Source organism: Oncorhynchus masou, unplaced genomic scaffold, assembly GCF_036934945.1.
Source record: "Oncorhynchus masou masou isolate Uvic2021 unplaced genomic scaffold, UVic_Omas_1.1 unplaced_scaffold_1851, whole genome shotgun sequence".
In the NCBI taxonomy this organism is placed as follows: domain Eukaryota; kingdom Metazoa; phylum Chordata; class Actinopteri; order Salmoniformes; family Salmonidae; genus Oncorhynchus; species Oncorhynchus masou.
In genome coordinates, this window is record NW_027008360.1 from 74,754 (window position 1) to 88,006 (window position 13,253).

The 13,253-nt window shown below is 37.1% G+C and overlaps 9 non-coding genes across 9 annotated transcripts; all 9 read left to right on the forward strand.

The window, feature by feature from the left end:
- The first annotated feature begins 606 nt into the window (after nucleotides 1–606).
- On the forward strand, nucleotides 607–679 carry trnar-ucg (transfer RNA arginine (anticodon UCG)). Its single transcript has one exon. It is a non-coding gene; the product is annotated as a tRNA-Arg (tRNA).
- A 1,135-nt stretch (nucleotides 680–1,814) lies between these two features.
- On the forward strand, nucleotides 1,815–1,887 carry trnar-ucg (transfer RNA arginine (anticodon UCG)). Its single transcript has one exon. It is a non-coding gene; the product is annotated as a tRNA-Arg (tRNA).
- A 1,134-nt stretch (nucleotides 1,888–3,021) lies between these two features.
- Nucleotides 3,022–3,095, forward strand: trnar-ucg (transfer RNA arginine (anticodon UCG)). Its single transcript has one exon. It is a non-coding gene; the product is annotated as a tRNA-Arg (tRNA).
- Nucleotides 3,096–4,191: 1,096 nt separating this feature from the next.
- Nucleotides 4,192–4,264, forward strand: trnar-ucg (transfer RNA arginine (anticodon UCG)). The gene has a single exon. It is a non-coding gene; the product is annotated as a tRNA-Arg (tRNA).
- Nucleotides 4,265–7,661: 3,397 nt separating this feature from the next.
- trnar-ucg (transfer RNA arginine (anticodon UCG)) lies at nucleotides 7,662–7,734 on the forward strand. Its single transcript has one exon. It is a non-coding gene; the product is annotated as a tRNA-Arg (tRNA).
- Nucleotides 7,735–9,217: 1,483 nt separating this feature from the next.
- Nucleotides 9,218–9,290, forward strand: trnar-ucg (transfer RNA arginine (anticodon UCG)). Its single transcript has one exon. It is a non-coding gene; the product is annotated as a tRNA-Arg (tRNA).
- A 1,131-nt stretch (nucleotides 9,291–10,421) lies between these two features.
- On the forward strand, nucleotides 10,422–10,494 carry trnar-ucg (transfer RNA arginine (anticodon UCG)). Its single transcript has one exon. It is a non-coding gene; the product is annotated as a tRNA-Arg (tRNA).
- An 880-nt stretch (nucleotides 10,495–11,374) lies between these two features.
- trnar-ucu (transfer RNA arginine (anticodon UCU)) lies at nucleotides 11,375–11,448 on the forward strand. Its single transcript has one exon. It is a non-coding gene; the product is annotated as a tRNA-Arg (tRNA).
- A 531-nt stretch (nucleotides 11,449–11,979) lies between these two features.
- trnar-ucg (transfer RNA arginine (anticodon UCG)) lies at nucleotides 11,980–12,052 on the forward strand. Its single transcript has one exon. It is a non-coding gene; the product is annotated as a tRNA-Arg (tRNA).
- Nucleotides 12,053–13,253: the final 1,201 nt, after the last annotated feature.

A 13,253-nucleotide genomic window follows, 5' to 3' on the forward strand; every position in this document is an offset into this window, starting at 1 on the left:
AATTTCATAAGCTCAGCTGATTTGAACATCTTTGCAATTTCCCTAAATAAGGCATTGGCTCTTGTTGCTTGGACATTGTTATTCAACTTTATTATCTAAGACTGCAAGGCCTGAGAATTATTGTGTCTGAATCTGCATCGCAAGATTGAAGGAAAGAGTATCTTTGTACTTGTTAAAAATCACTAGCTTTCCTCATTCGGACAGGTTCACAATTTTGATGTCTATTGTTGCATAGCAAAGTCTGTATGATGTCAAATAGGGATGTATAACATTTCATTGGCTAATGGATAAGCGTCTGACTTCGAATCAGAAGATTGTTCGAGTCCCGTGGTTGTTTAAATAAGCTCAGCTGATTTGAACATCTTTGCAATTTCCCAAAATAAGGCATTGCTCTTGTTGCTTGGACATTGTTATTCAACTTTTATTATCTAAGACTGCAAGGCCTGAGAATTATTGTGTCTGAATCTGCATCGCAAGATTGAAGGAAAGAGTATCTTTGTACTTGTTAAAAATCACTAGCTTTCCTCATTCGGACAGGTTCACAATTTTGATGTCTATTGTTGCATAGCAAAGTCTGTATGATGTCAAATAGGGATGTATAACATAGACTGCGTGGCCTAATGGATAAGGCGTCTGACTTCGAATCAGAAGATTGAGGGTTCGAGTCCCTTCGTGGTTGTTTAATTTCATAAGCTCAGCTGATTTGAACATCTTTGCAATTTCCCGAAATAAGGCATTGCTCTTGTTGCTTGGACATTGTTATTCAACTTTTATTATCAAAGACTGCAAGGCCTGAGAATTATTGTGTCTGAATCTGCATCGCAAGATTGAAGGAAAGAGTATCTTTGTACTTGTTAAAAATCACTAGCTTTCCTCATTCGGGCAGGTTCATACAGCAAAGTCTGTATGATGTCAAATAGGGTCGTTTAATTTCATTAGCTCAGCTAATTCGTACATGTTTGCAATTTCCCTAAATAAGGCATTGGTCTTGTTGCTTTGAAAAGCTTGGACATTGTTGTTCAACTTTAATAATCTAAGACTGCAAGGCCTGAGAATTATTGTGTCTGAATCTGCATCGCAAGATTGAAGGAAAGAGTATCTTTGTACTTGTTAAAAATCACTAGCTTTCCTCATTCGGACAGGTTCACAACTTTGATGTCTGTTGTTGCTAAGCAAAGTCTGTATGATGTCAAATAGGGTCGTTTAATTTCATTAGCTCAGCTAATTCGTACATGTTTGCAATTTCCCTAAATAAGGCATTGGCCTTGTTGCTTTGAAAAGCTTGGACATTGTTGTTCAACTTTAATAATCTAAGACTGCAAGGCCTGAGAATTATTGTGTCTGAATCTGCATCGCAAGATTGAAGGAAAGAGTATCTTTGTACTTGTTAAAAATCACTAGCTTTCCTCATTCGGACAGGTTCATGTCTACAGCAAAGTCTGAATGATGTCAAATAGGGTCGTTTAATTTCATTAGCTAATGGATAAGGCGTCTGACTTCTAATCAGAAGATTGAGGGTTTGAGTCCATTCGTGGTTGTTTAATTTCATAAGCTCAGCTGATTTGAACATCTTTGCAATTTCCTGAAATAAGGCATTGCTCTTGTTGCTTGGACATTGTTATTCAACTTTTATTATCAAATACTGCAAGGCCTGAGAATTATTGTGTCTGAATCTGCATCGCAAGATTGAAGGAAAGAGTATCTTTGTACTTGTTAAAAATCACTAGCTTTCCTCATTCGGACAGGTTCACAATTTTGATGTCTATTGTTGCATAGCAAAGTCTGTATGATGTCAAATAGGGATGTATAACATAGACTGCGTGGCCTAATGGATAAGGCGTCTGACTTCGAATCAGAAGATTGAGGGTTCGAGTCCCTTCGTGGTTGTTTAATTTCATAAGCTCAGCTGATTTGAACATCTTTGCAATTTCCCAAAATAAGGCATTGCTCTTGTTGCTTGGACATTGTTATTCAACTTTTATTATCTAAGACTGCAAGGCCTGAGATTTATTGTGTCTGAATCTGCATCGCAAGATTGAAGGAAAAGAGTATCTTTGTACTTGTTAAAAATCACTAGCTTTCCTCATTCGGACAGGTTCATACAGCAAAGTCTGTATGATGTCAAAGAGGGTCGTTTAATTTCATTAGCTCAGCTAATTCGTACATGTTTGCAATTTCCCTAAATAAGGCATTGGTCTTGTTGCTTTGAAAAGCTTGGACATTGTTGTTCAACTTTAATGATCTAAGACTGCAAGGCCTGAGAATTATTGTGTCTGAATCTGCATCGCAAGATTGAAGGAAAGAGTATCTTTGTACTTGTTAAAAATCACTAGCTTTCCTCATTCGGACAGGTTCACAACTTTGATGTATGTTGTTGCTAAGCAAAGTCTGTATGATGTCAAATAGGGTCGTTTAATTTCATTAGCTCAGCTAATTCGTACATGTTTGCAATTTCCCTAAATAAGGCATTGGCCTTGTTGCTTTGAAAAGCTTGGACATTGTTGTTCAACTTTAATAATCTAAGACTGCAAGGCCTGAGAATTATTGTGTCTGAATCTGCATCGCAAGATTGAAGGAAAGAGTATCTTTGTACTTGTTAAAAATCACTAGCTTTCCTCATTCGGACAGGTTCACAATTTTATGTTATTGTTGCACAGCAAAGTCTGTATGATGTCAAATAGGGATGTTAATTTCATTAGGCTCAGCTAATCAGAAGATTGAGGGTTTGAGTCCCTTCGTGGTTGTTTAATTTCCCTAAGCTCAGCTGATTTGAACATCTTTGCAATTTCCCAAAATAAGGCATTGCTCTTGTTGCTTGGACATTGTTATTCAACTTTTATTATCTAAGACTGCAAGGCCTGAGAATTATTGTGTCTGAATCTGCATCGCAAGATTGAAGGAAAGAGTATCTTTGTACTTGTTAAAAATCACTAGCTTTCCTCATTCGGACAGGTTCACAATTTTAATGTCTCTTGTTGCATAGCAAAGTCTGTATGATGTCAAATAGGGATGTATAACATAGACTGCGTAGCCTAATTGGATAAGGCGTCTGACTTCGAATCAGAAGATTGAGGGTTCGAGTCCCTTCGTGGTTGTTTAATTTCATAAGCTCAGCTGATTTGAACATCTTTGCAATTTCCCGAAATAAGGCATTGCTCTTGTTGCTTGGACATTGTTATTCAACTTTTATTATCAAAGACTGCAAGGCCTGAGAATTATTGTGTCTGAATCTGCATCGCAAGATTGAAGGAAAGAGTATCTTTGTACTTGTTAAAAATCACTAGCTTTCCTCATTCGGGCAGGTTCATACAGCAAAGTCTGAATGATGTCAAATAGGGTCATTTAATTTCATTAGCTCAGCTAATTCGTACATGTTTGCAATTTCCCTAAATAAGGCATTGGTCTTGTTGCTTTGAAAAGCTTGGACATTGTTGTTCAACTTTAATAATCTAAGACTGCAAGGCCTGAGAATTATTGTGTCTGAATCTGCATCGCAAGATTGAAGGAAAGAGTATCTTTGTACTTGTTAAAAATCACTAGCTTTCCTCATTCGGACAGGTTCACAACTTTGATGTCTGTTGTTGCATAGCAAAGTCTGTATGATGTCAAATAGGGTCGTTTAATTTCATTAGCTCAGCTAATTCGTACATGTTTGCAATTTCCCTAAATAAGGCATTGGCCTTGTTGCTTTGAAAAGCTTGGACATTGTTGTTCAACTTTAATAATCTAAGACTGCAAGGCCTGAGAATTATTGTGTCTGAATCTGCATCGCAAGATTGAAGGAAAGAGTATCTTTGTACTTGTTAAAAATCACTAGCTTTCCTCATTCGGACAGGTTCAGCAAAGTCTGATGATGTCAAATGTTGCATAGACTACGTGGCAAAGTCTTGAATCAGAAGATTGAATAGTGGTTGTTTAATTTCATAGCTCAGCTGATTTGAACATCTTTGCAATTTCCCTAAATAAGGCATTGGTCTCTTGTTGCTTGGACATTGTTATTCAACTTTTATTATCTAAGACTGCAAGGCCTGAGAATTATTGTGTCTGAATCTGCATCGCAAGATTGAAGGAAAGAGTATCTTTGTACTTGTTAAAAATGACTAGCTTTCCTCATTCGGACAGGTTCACAATTTTGATGTCTCTTGTTGCATAGCAAAGTCTGTATGATGTCAAATAGGGATGTATAACATAGACTGCGTAGCCTAATGGATAAGGCGTCTGACTTCGAATCAGAAGATTGAGGGTTCGAGTCCCTTCGTGGTTGTTTAATTTCATAAGCTCAGCTGATTTGAACATCTTTGCAATTTCCCAAAATAAGGCATTGCTCTTGTTGCTTGGACATTGTTATTCAACTTTTATTATCTAAGACTGCAAGGCCTGAGATTTATTGTGTCTGAATCTGCATCGCAAGATTGAAGGAAAAGAGTATCTTTGTACTTGTTAAAAATCACTAGCTTTCCTCATTCGGACAGGTTCATACAGCAAAGTCTGTATGATGTCAAAGAGGGTCGTTTAATTTCATTAGCTCAGCTAATTCGTACATGTTTGCAATTTCCCTAAATAAGGCATTGGTCTTGTTGCTTTGAAAAGCTTGGACATTGTTGTTCAACTTTAATAATCTAAGACTGCAAGGACTGAGAATTATTGTGTCTGAATCTGCATCGCAAGATTGAAGGAAAGAGTATCTTTGTACTTGTTAAAAATCACTAGCTTTCCTCATTCGGACAGGTTCACAACTTTGATGTCTGTTGTTCATAAGCAAAGTCTGTATGATGTCAAATAGGGTCGTTTAATTTCATTAGCTCAGCTAATTCGTACATGTTTGCAATTTCCCTAAATAAGGCATTGGTCTTGTTGCTTTGAAAAGCTTGGACATTGTTGTTCAACTTTAATAATCTAAGACTGCAAGGCCTGAGAATTATTGTGTCTGAATCTGCATCGCAAGATTGAAGGAAAGAGTATCTTTGTACTTGTTAAAAATCACTAGCTTTCTCATTCGGACAGGTTCACAATTTTGATGTCTATTGTTGCATAGCAAAGTCTGTATGATGTCAAATAGGGATGTATAACATAGACTGCGTAGCCTAATGGATAAGGCGTCTGACTTGAATCAGAAGATTGAGGGTTCGAGTCCCTTCGTGGTTGTTTAATTTCATAAGCTCAGCTGATTTTAACATCTTTGCAATTTCCCGAAATAAGGCATTGCTCTTGTTGCTTGGACATTGTTATTCAACTTTTATTATCTAAGACTGCAAGGCCTGAGATTTATTGTGTCTGAATCTGCATCGCAAGATTGAAGGAAAAGAGTATCTTTGTACTTGTTAAAAATCACTAGCTTTCCTCATTCGGACAGGTTCATACAGCAAAGTCTGTATGATGTCAAAGAGGGTCGTTTAATTTCATTAGCTCAGCTAATTCGTACATGTTTGCAATTTCCCTAAATAAGGCATTGGTCTTGTTGCTTTGAAAAGCTTGGACATTGTTGTTCAACTTTAATAATCTAAGACTGCAAGGCCTGAGAATTATTGTGTCTGAATCTGCATCGCAAGATTGAAGGAAAGAGTATCTTTGTACTTGTTAAAAATCACTAGCTTTCCTCATTCGGACAGGTTCACAACTTTGATGTATGTTGTTGCATAAGCAAAGTCTGTATGATGTCAAATAGGGTCGTTTAATTTCATTAGCTCAGCAAATTCGTACATGTTTGCAATTTCCCTAAATAAGGCATTGGCCTTGTTGCTTTGAAAAGCTTGGACATTGTTGTTCAACTTTAATAATCTAAGACTGCAAGGCCTGAGAATTATTGTGTCTGAATCTGCATCGCAAGATTGAAGGAAAGAGTATCTTTGTACTTGTTAAAAATCACTAGCTTTCCTCATTCGGACAGGTTCATACAGCAAAGTCTGAATGATGTCAAATAGGGTCGTTTAATTTCATTAGCTCAGCTAATTCGTACATGTTTGCAATTTCCCTAAATAAGGCATTGGTCTTGTTGCTTTGAAAAGCTTGGACATTGTTCAACTTTAATAATCTAAGACTGCAAGGCCTGAGAATTATTGTGTCTGAATCTGCATCGCAAGATTGAAGGAAAGAGTATCTTTGTACTTGTTAAAAATCACTAGCTTTCCTCATTCGGACAGGTTCTTTGATGTATGTTACAGCAAAGTCTGTATGATGTCAAATAGGGTCGTTTAATTTCATTAGCTCAGCTAATTCGTACATGTTTGCAATTTCCCTAAATAAGGCATTGGTCTTGTTGTTTGAAAAGCTTGGACATTGTTGTTCAACTTTAATAATCTAAGACTGCAAGGCCTGAGAATTATTGTGTCTGAATCTGCATCGCAAGATTGAAGGAAAGAGTATCTTTGTACTTGTTAAAAATCACTAGCTTTCCTCATTCGGACAGGTTCACAATTTTAATGTCTATTGTTGCATAGCAAAGTCTGTATGATGTCAAATAGGGATGTATAACATAGACTGCGTGGCCTAAATGGATAAGGCGTCTGACTTCGAATCAGAAGATTGAGGGTTCGAGTCCCTTCGTGGTTGTTTAATTTCATAAGCTCAGCTGATTTGAACATCTTTGCAATTTCCCAAAATAAGGCATTGGTCTTGTTGCTTGGACATTGTTATTCTACTTTTATTATCAAAGATTGCAAGGCCTGAGAATAATTGTGTCTGAATCTGCATCGCAAGATTGAAGGAAAGAGTATCTTTGTACTTGTTAAAAATCACTAGCTTTCCTCATTCGGACAGGTTCACAACTTTGATGTCTGTTGTTGCATAGCAAAGTCTGTATGATGTCAAATAGGCATGTATCACATAGACTGCGTGGCCTAATGGATAAGGCGTCTGACTTCGTCTCTAAAGATTGTGGTTTCGAGTTCTTTCGTGGTTGATTAATTTCATGAGCTCAGCTGATTTGAACATCTTTGCAATTTCCCGAAATAAGGCATTGCTCTTGTTGCTTGGACATTGTTATTCAACTTTTATTATCTAGACTGCAAGGCCTGAGAATTATTGTGTCTGAATCTGCATCGCAAGATTGAAGGAAAGAGTATCTTTGTACTTGTCACTGCAGGTTCATACAGCAAAGTCTGTATGATGTCAAATAGGGTCGTTTAATTTCATTAGCTCAGCTAATTCGTACATGTTTGCAATTTCCCTAAATAAGGCATTGGCCTTGTTGCTTTGAAAAGCTTGGACATTGTTGTTCAACTTTAATAATCAAGACTGCAAGGCCTGAGAATTATTGTGTCTGAATCTGCATCGCAAGATTGAAGGAAAGAGTATCTTTGTACTTGTTAAAAATCACTAGCTTTCCTCATTCGGATAGGTTCATACAGCAAAGTCTGAATGATGTCAAATAGGGTCGTTTAATTTCATTAGCTCAGCTAATTCGTACATGTTTGCAATTTCCCTAAATAAGGCATTGGTCTTGTTGTTCTGAAAAGCTTGGACATTGTTGTTCAAATTTAATAATCTAAGACTGCAAGGCCTGAGAATTATTGTGTCTGAATCTGCATCGCAAGATTGAAGGAAAGAGTATCTTTGTACTTGTTAAAAATGACTAGCTTTCCTCATTCGGACAGTTTCACAATTTTAATGTCTCTTGTTGCATAGCAAAGTCTGTATGATGTCAAATAGGGATGTATAACATAGACTGCGTAGCCTAATGGATAAGGCGTCTGACTTCGAATCAGAAGATTGAGGGTTCGAGTCCCTTCGTGGTTGTTTAATTTCATAAGCTCAGCTGATTTGAACATCTTTGCAATTTCCCGAAATAAGGCATTGCTCTTGTTGCTTGGACATTGTTATTCAACTTTTATTATCTAAGACTGCAAGGCCTGAGAATTATTGTGTCTGAATCTGCATCGCAAGATTGAAGGAAAGAGTATCTTTGTACTTGTTAAAAATCACTAGCTTTCCTCATTTGGACAGGTTCACAATTTTGATGTCTATTGTTGCATAGCACTGTCTGTATGATGTCAAATAGGGTTGTATAACATAGACTTGGCCTAATGGATAAGGCGTCTGACTTCGAATCAGAAGATTGAGGGTTCGAGTCCCTTCGTGGTTGTTTAATTTCATAAGCTCAGCTGATTTGAACATCTTTGGATTTCCCAAAATTGCATTGGTCTTGTTGCTTGGACATTGTTATTCAACTTTTATTATCTAAGACTGCAAGGCCTGAGAATTATTGTGTCTGAATCTGCATCGCAAGATTGAAGGAAAGAGTATCTTTGTACTTGTTAAAAATCACTAGCTTTCCTCATTCGGACAGGTTCACAACTTTGATGTCTGTTGTTGCATAGCAAAGTCTGTATGATGTCAAATAGGCATGTATCACATAGACTGCGTGGCCTAATGGATAAGGCGTCTGACTTCGTATCTAAAGATTTGGGTTCGAGTTCCTTCGTGGTTGATTAATTTAATGAGCTCTGCTGATTTGAACATCTTTGCAATTTCCCAAAATATGGCATTGCTCTTGTTGCTTGGACATTGTTATTCAACTTTTATTATCTAAGACTGCAAGGCCTGAGAATTATTGTGTCTGAATCTGCATCGCAAGATTGAAGGAAAGAGTATCTTTGTACTTGTTAAAAATCACTAGCTTTCCTCATTCTTTGATGTCAGGTTCATACAGCAAAGTCTGTATGATGTCAAATAGGGTCGTTTAATTTCATTAGCTCAGCTAATTCGTACATGTTTGCAATTTCCCTAAATAAGGCATTGGCCTTGTTGCTTTGAAAAGCTTGGACATTGTTGTTAAACTTTAATAATCTAAGACTGCAAGGCCTGAGAATTATTGTGTCTGAATCTGCATCGCAAGATTGAAGGAAAGAGTATCTTTGTACTTGTTAAAAATCACTAGCTTTCCTCATTCGGATAGGTTCATACAGCAAAGTCTGAATGATGTCAAATAGGGTCGTTTAATTTCATTAGCTCAGCTAATTCGTACATGTTGCAATTTCCCTAAATAAGGCATTGGTCTTGTTGTTCTGAAAAGCTTGGACATTGTTGTTCAACTTTAATAATCTAAGACTGCAAGGCCTGAGAATTATTGTGTCTGAATCTGCATCGCAAGATTGAAGGAAAGAGTATCTTTGTACTTGTTAAAAATGACTAGCTTTCCTCATTCGGACAGTTTCACAATTTTAATGTCTCTTGTTGCATAGCAAAGTCTGTATGATGTCAAATAGGGATGTATAACATAGACTGCGTAGCCTAATGGATAAGGCGTCTGACTTCGAATCAGAAGATTGAGGGTTCGAGTCCCTTCGTGGTTGTTTAATTTCATAAGCTCAGCTGATTTGAACATCTTTGATTTCCCAAAATAAGCATTGGTCTTGTTGCTTGGACATTGTTATTCAACTTTTATTATAAGACTGCAAGGCCTGAGAATTATTGTGTCTGAATCTGCATCGCAAGATTGAAGGAAAGAGTATCTTTGTACTTGTTAAAAATCACTAGCTTTCCTCATTCGGACAGGTTCACAACTTTGATGTCTGTTGTTGCATAGCAAAGTCTGTATGATGTCAAATAGGCATGTATCACATAGACTGCGTGGCCTAATGGATAAGGCGTCTGACTTCGTATCTAAAGATTGTGGGTTCGAGTTCCTTCGTGGTTGATTAATTTAATGAGCTCTGCTGATTTGAACATCTTTGCAATTTCCCAAAATATGGCATTGCTCTTGTTGCTTGGACATTGTTATTCAACTTTTATTATCTAAGACTGCAAGGCCTGAGAATTATTGTGTCTGAATCTGCATCGCAAGATTGAAGGAAAGAGTATCTTTGTACTTGTTAAAAATCACTAGCTTTCCTCATTCGGACAGGTTCATACAGCAAAGTCTGTATGATGTCAAATAGGGTCGTTTAATTTCATTAGCTCAGCTAATTCGTACATGTTTGCAATTTCCCTAAATAAGGCATTGGCCTTGTTGCTTTGAAAAGCTTGGACATTGTTGTTAAACTTTAATGATCCAAGACTGCAAGGCCTGAGAATTATTGTGTCTGAATCTGCATCGCAAGATTGAAGGAAAGAGTATCTTTGTACTTGTTAAAAATCACTAGCTTTCCTCATTCGGACAGGTTCATACAGCAAAGTCTGAATGATGTCAAATAGGGTCGTTTAATTTCATTAGCTCAGCTAATTCGTACATGTTGGCAATTTCCCTAAATAAGGCATTGGTCTTGTTGTTTGAAAAGCTTGGACATTGTTGTTCAACTTTAATAATCTAAGACTGCAAGGCCTGAGAATTATTGTGTCTGAATCTGCATCGCAAGATTGAAGGAAAGAGTATCTTTGTACTTGTTAAAAATCACTAGCTTTCCTCATTCGGACAGGTTCACAATTTTGATGTCTATTGTTGCATAGCAAAGTCTGTATGATGTCAAATAGGGATGTATAACATAGACTGCGTGGCCTAATGGATAAGGCGTCTGACTTCGAATCAGAAGATTGAGGGTTCGAGTCCCTTCGTGGTTGTTTAATTTCATAAGCTCAGCTGATTTGAACATCTTTGCAATTTCCCGAAATAAGGCATTGCTCTTGTTGCTTGGACATTGTTATTCAACTTTTATTATCAAAGACTGCAAGGCCTGAGAATTATTGTGTCTGAATCTGCATCGCAAGATTGAAGGAAAGAGTATCTTTGTACTTGTTAAAAATCACTAGCTTTCCTCATTCGGACAGGTTCATACAGCAAAGTCTGTATGATGTCAAATAGGGTCGTTTAATTTCATTAGCTCAGCTAATTCGTACATGTTTGCAATTTCCCTAAATAAGGCATTGGTCTTGTTGTTCTGAAAAGCTTGGACATTGTTGTTCAACTTTAATAATCTAAGACTGCAAGGCCTGAGAATTATTGTGTCTGAATCTGCAGCGCAAGATTGAAGGAAAGAGTATCTTTGTACTTGTTAAAAATGACTAGCTTTCCTCATTCGGACAGGTTCACAATTTTAATGTCTCTTGTTGCATAGCAAAGTCTGTATGATGTCAAATAGGGATGTATAACATAGACTGCGTAGGCTAATGGATAAGGCGTCTGACTTCGAATCAGAAGATTGAGGGTTCGAGTCCCTTTGTGGTTGTTTAATTTCATAAGCTCACATGATTTGAACATCTTTGCAATTTCCCGAAATAAGGCATTGCTCTTGTTGCTTGGACATTGTTATTCAACTTGTATTATCTAAGACTGCAAGGCCTGAGAATTATTGTGTCTGAATCTGCATCGCAAGATTGAAGGAAAGAGTATCTTTGTACTTGTTAAAAATCACTAGCTTTCCTCATTGGACAGGTTCACAATTTTGATGTCTATTGTTGCATAGCAAAGTCTGTATGATGTCAAATAGGGTTGTATAACATAGACTACGTGGCCTAATGGATAAGGCGTCTGACTTCTAAATCAGAAGATTGAGGGTTCGAGTCCCTTCGTGGTTGTTTAATTTCATAAGCTCAGCTGATTTGAACATCTTTGCAATTTCCCAAAATAAGGCATTGCTCTTGTTGCTTGGACATTGTTATTCAACTTTTATTATCAAAGACTGCAAGGCCTGAGAATTATTGTGTCTGAATCTGCATCGCAAGATTGAAGGAAAGAGTATCTTTGTACTTGTTAAAAATCACTAGCTTTCCTCATTCGGACAGGTTCATACAGCAAAGTCTGTATGATGTCAAATAGGGTCGTTTAATTTCATTAGCTCAGCTAATTCGTACATGTTTGCAATTTCCCTAAATAAGGCATTGGTCTTGTTGTTTGAAAAGCTTGGACATTGTTGTTCAACTTTAATAATCTAAGACTGCAAGGCCTGAGAATTATTGTGTCTGAATCTGCATCGCAAGATTGAAGGAAAGAGTATCTTTGTACTTGTTAAAAATGACTAGCTTTCCTCATTCGGACAGGTTCACAATTTTAATGTCTCTTGTTGCATAGCAAAGTCTGTATGATGTCAAATAGGGATGTATAACATAGACTGCGTAGCCTAATGGATAAGGCGTCTGACTTCGAATCAGAAGATTGAGGGTTCGAGTCCCTTCGTGGTTGTTTAATTTCATAAGCTCAGCTGATTTGAACATCTTTGCAATTTCCCGAAATAAGGCATTGCTCTTGTTGCTTGGACATTGTTATTCAACTTTATTATCTAAGACTGCAAGGCCTGAGAATTATTGTGTCTGAATCTGCATCGCAAGATTGAAGGAAAGAGTATCTTTGTACTTGTTAAAAATCACTAGCTTTCCTCATTTGGACAGGTTCACAATTTTGATGTCTATTGTTGCATAGCAAAGTCTGTATGATGTCAAATAGGGTTGTATAACATAGAACGTGGCCTAATGGATAAGGCGTCTGAGAATCAGAAGATTGAGGGTTCGAGTCCCTTCGTGGTTGTTTAATTTCATAAGCTCAGCTGATTTGAACATCTTTGCAATTTCCCAAAATAAGGCATTGGTCTTGTTGCTTGGACATTGTTATTCAACTTTTATTATCTAAGACTGCAAGGCCTGAGAATTATTGTGTCTGAATCTGCATCGCAAGATTGAAGGAAAGAGTATCTTTGTACTTGTTAAAAATCACTAGCTTTCCTCATTCGGACAGGTTCACACTTTGATGTCTGTTGTTGCATAGCAAAGTCTGTATGATGTCAAATAGGCATGTATCACATAGACTGCGTGGCCTAATGGATAAGGCGTCTGACTTCGAATCTAAAGATTGTGGGTTCGAGTTCCTTCGTGGTTGATTAATTTAATGAGCTCTGCTGATTTGAACATCTTTGCAATTTCCCAAAATAAGGCATTGCTCTTGTTGCTTGGACATTGTTATTCAACTTTATTATCTAAGACTGCAAGGCCTGAGAATTATTGTGTCTGAATCTGCATCGCAAGATTGAAGGAAAGAGTATCTTTGTACTTGTTAAAAATCACTAGCTTTCCTCATTCGGACAGGCATTTTGATTCATACAGCAAAGTCTGTATGATGTCAAATAGGGTCGTTTAATTTCATTAGCTCAGCTAATTCGTACATGTTTGCAATTTCCCTAAATAAGGCATTGGCCTTGTTGCTTTGAAAAGCTTGGACATTGTTGTTCAACTTTAATAATCTAAGACTGCAAGGCCTGAGAATTATTGTGTCTGAATCTGCATCGCAAGATTGAAGGAAAGAGTATCTTTGTACTTGTTAAAAATGACTAGCTTTCCTCATTCGGACAGTTTCACAATTTTAATGTCTCTTGTTGCATAGCAAAGTCTGT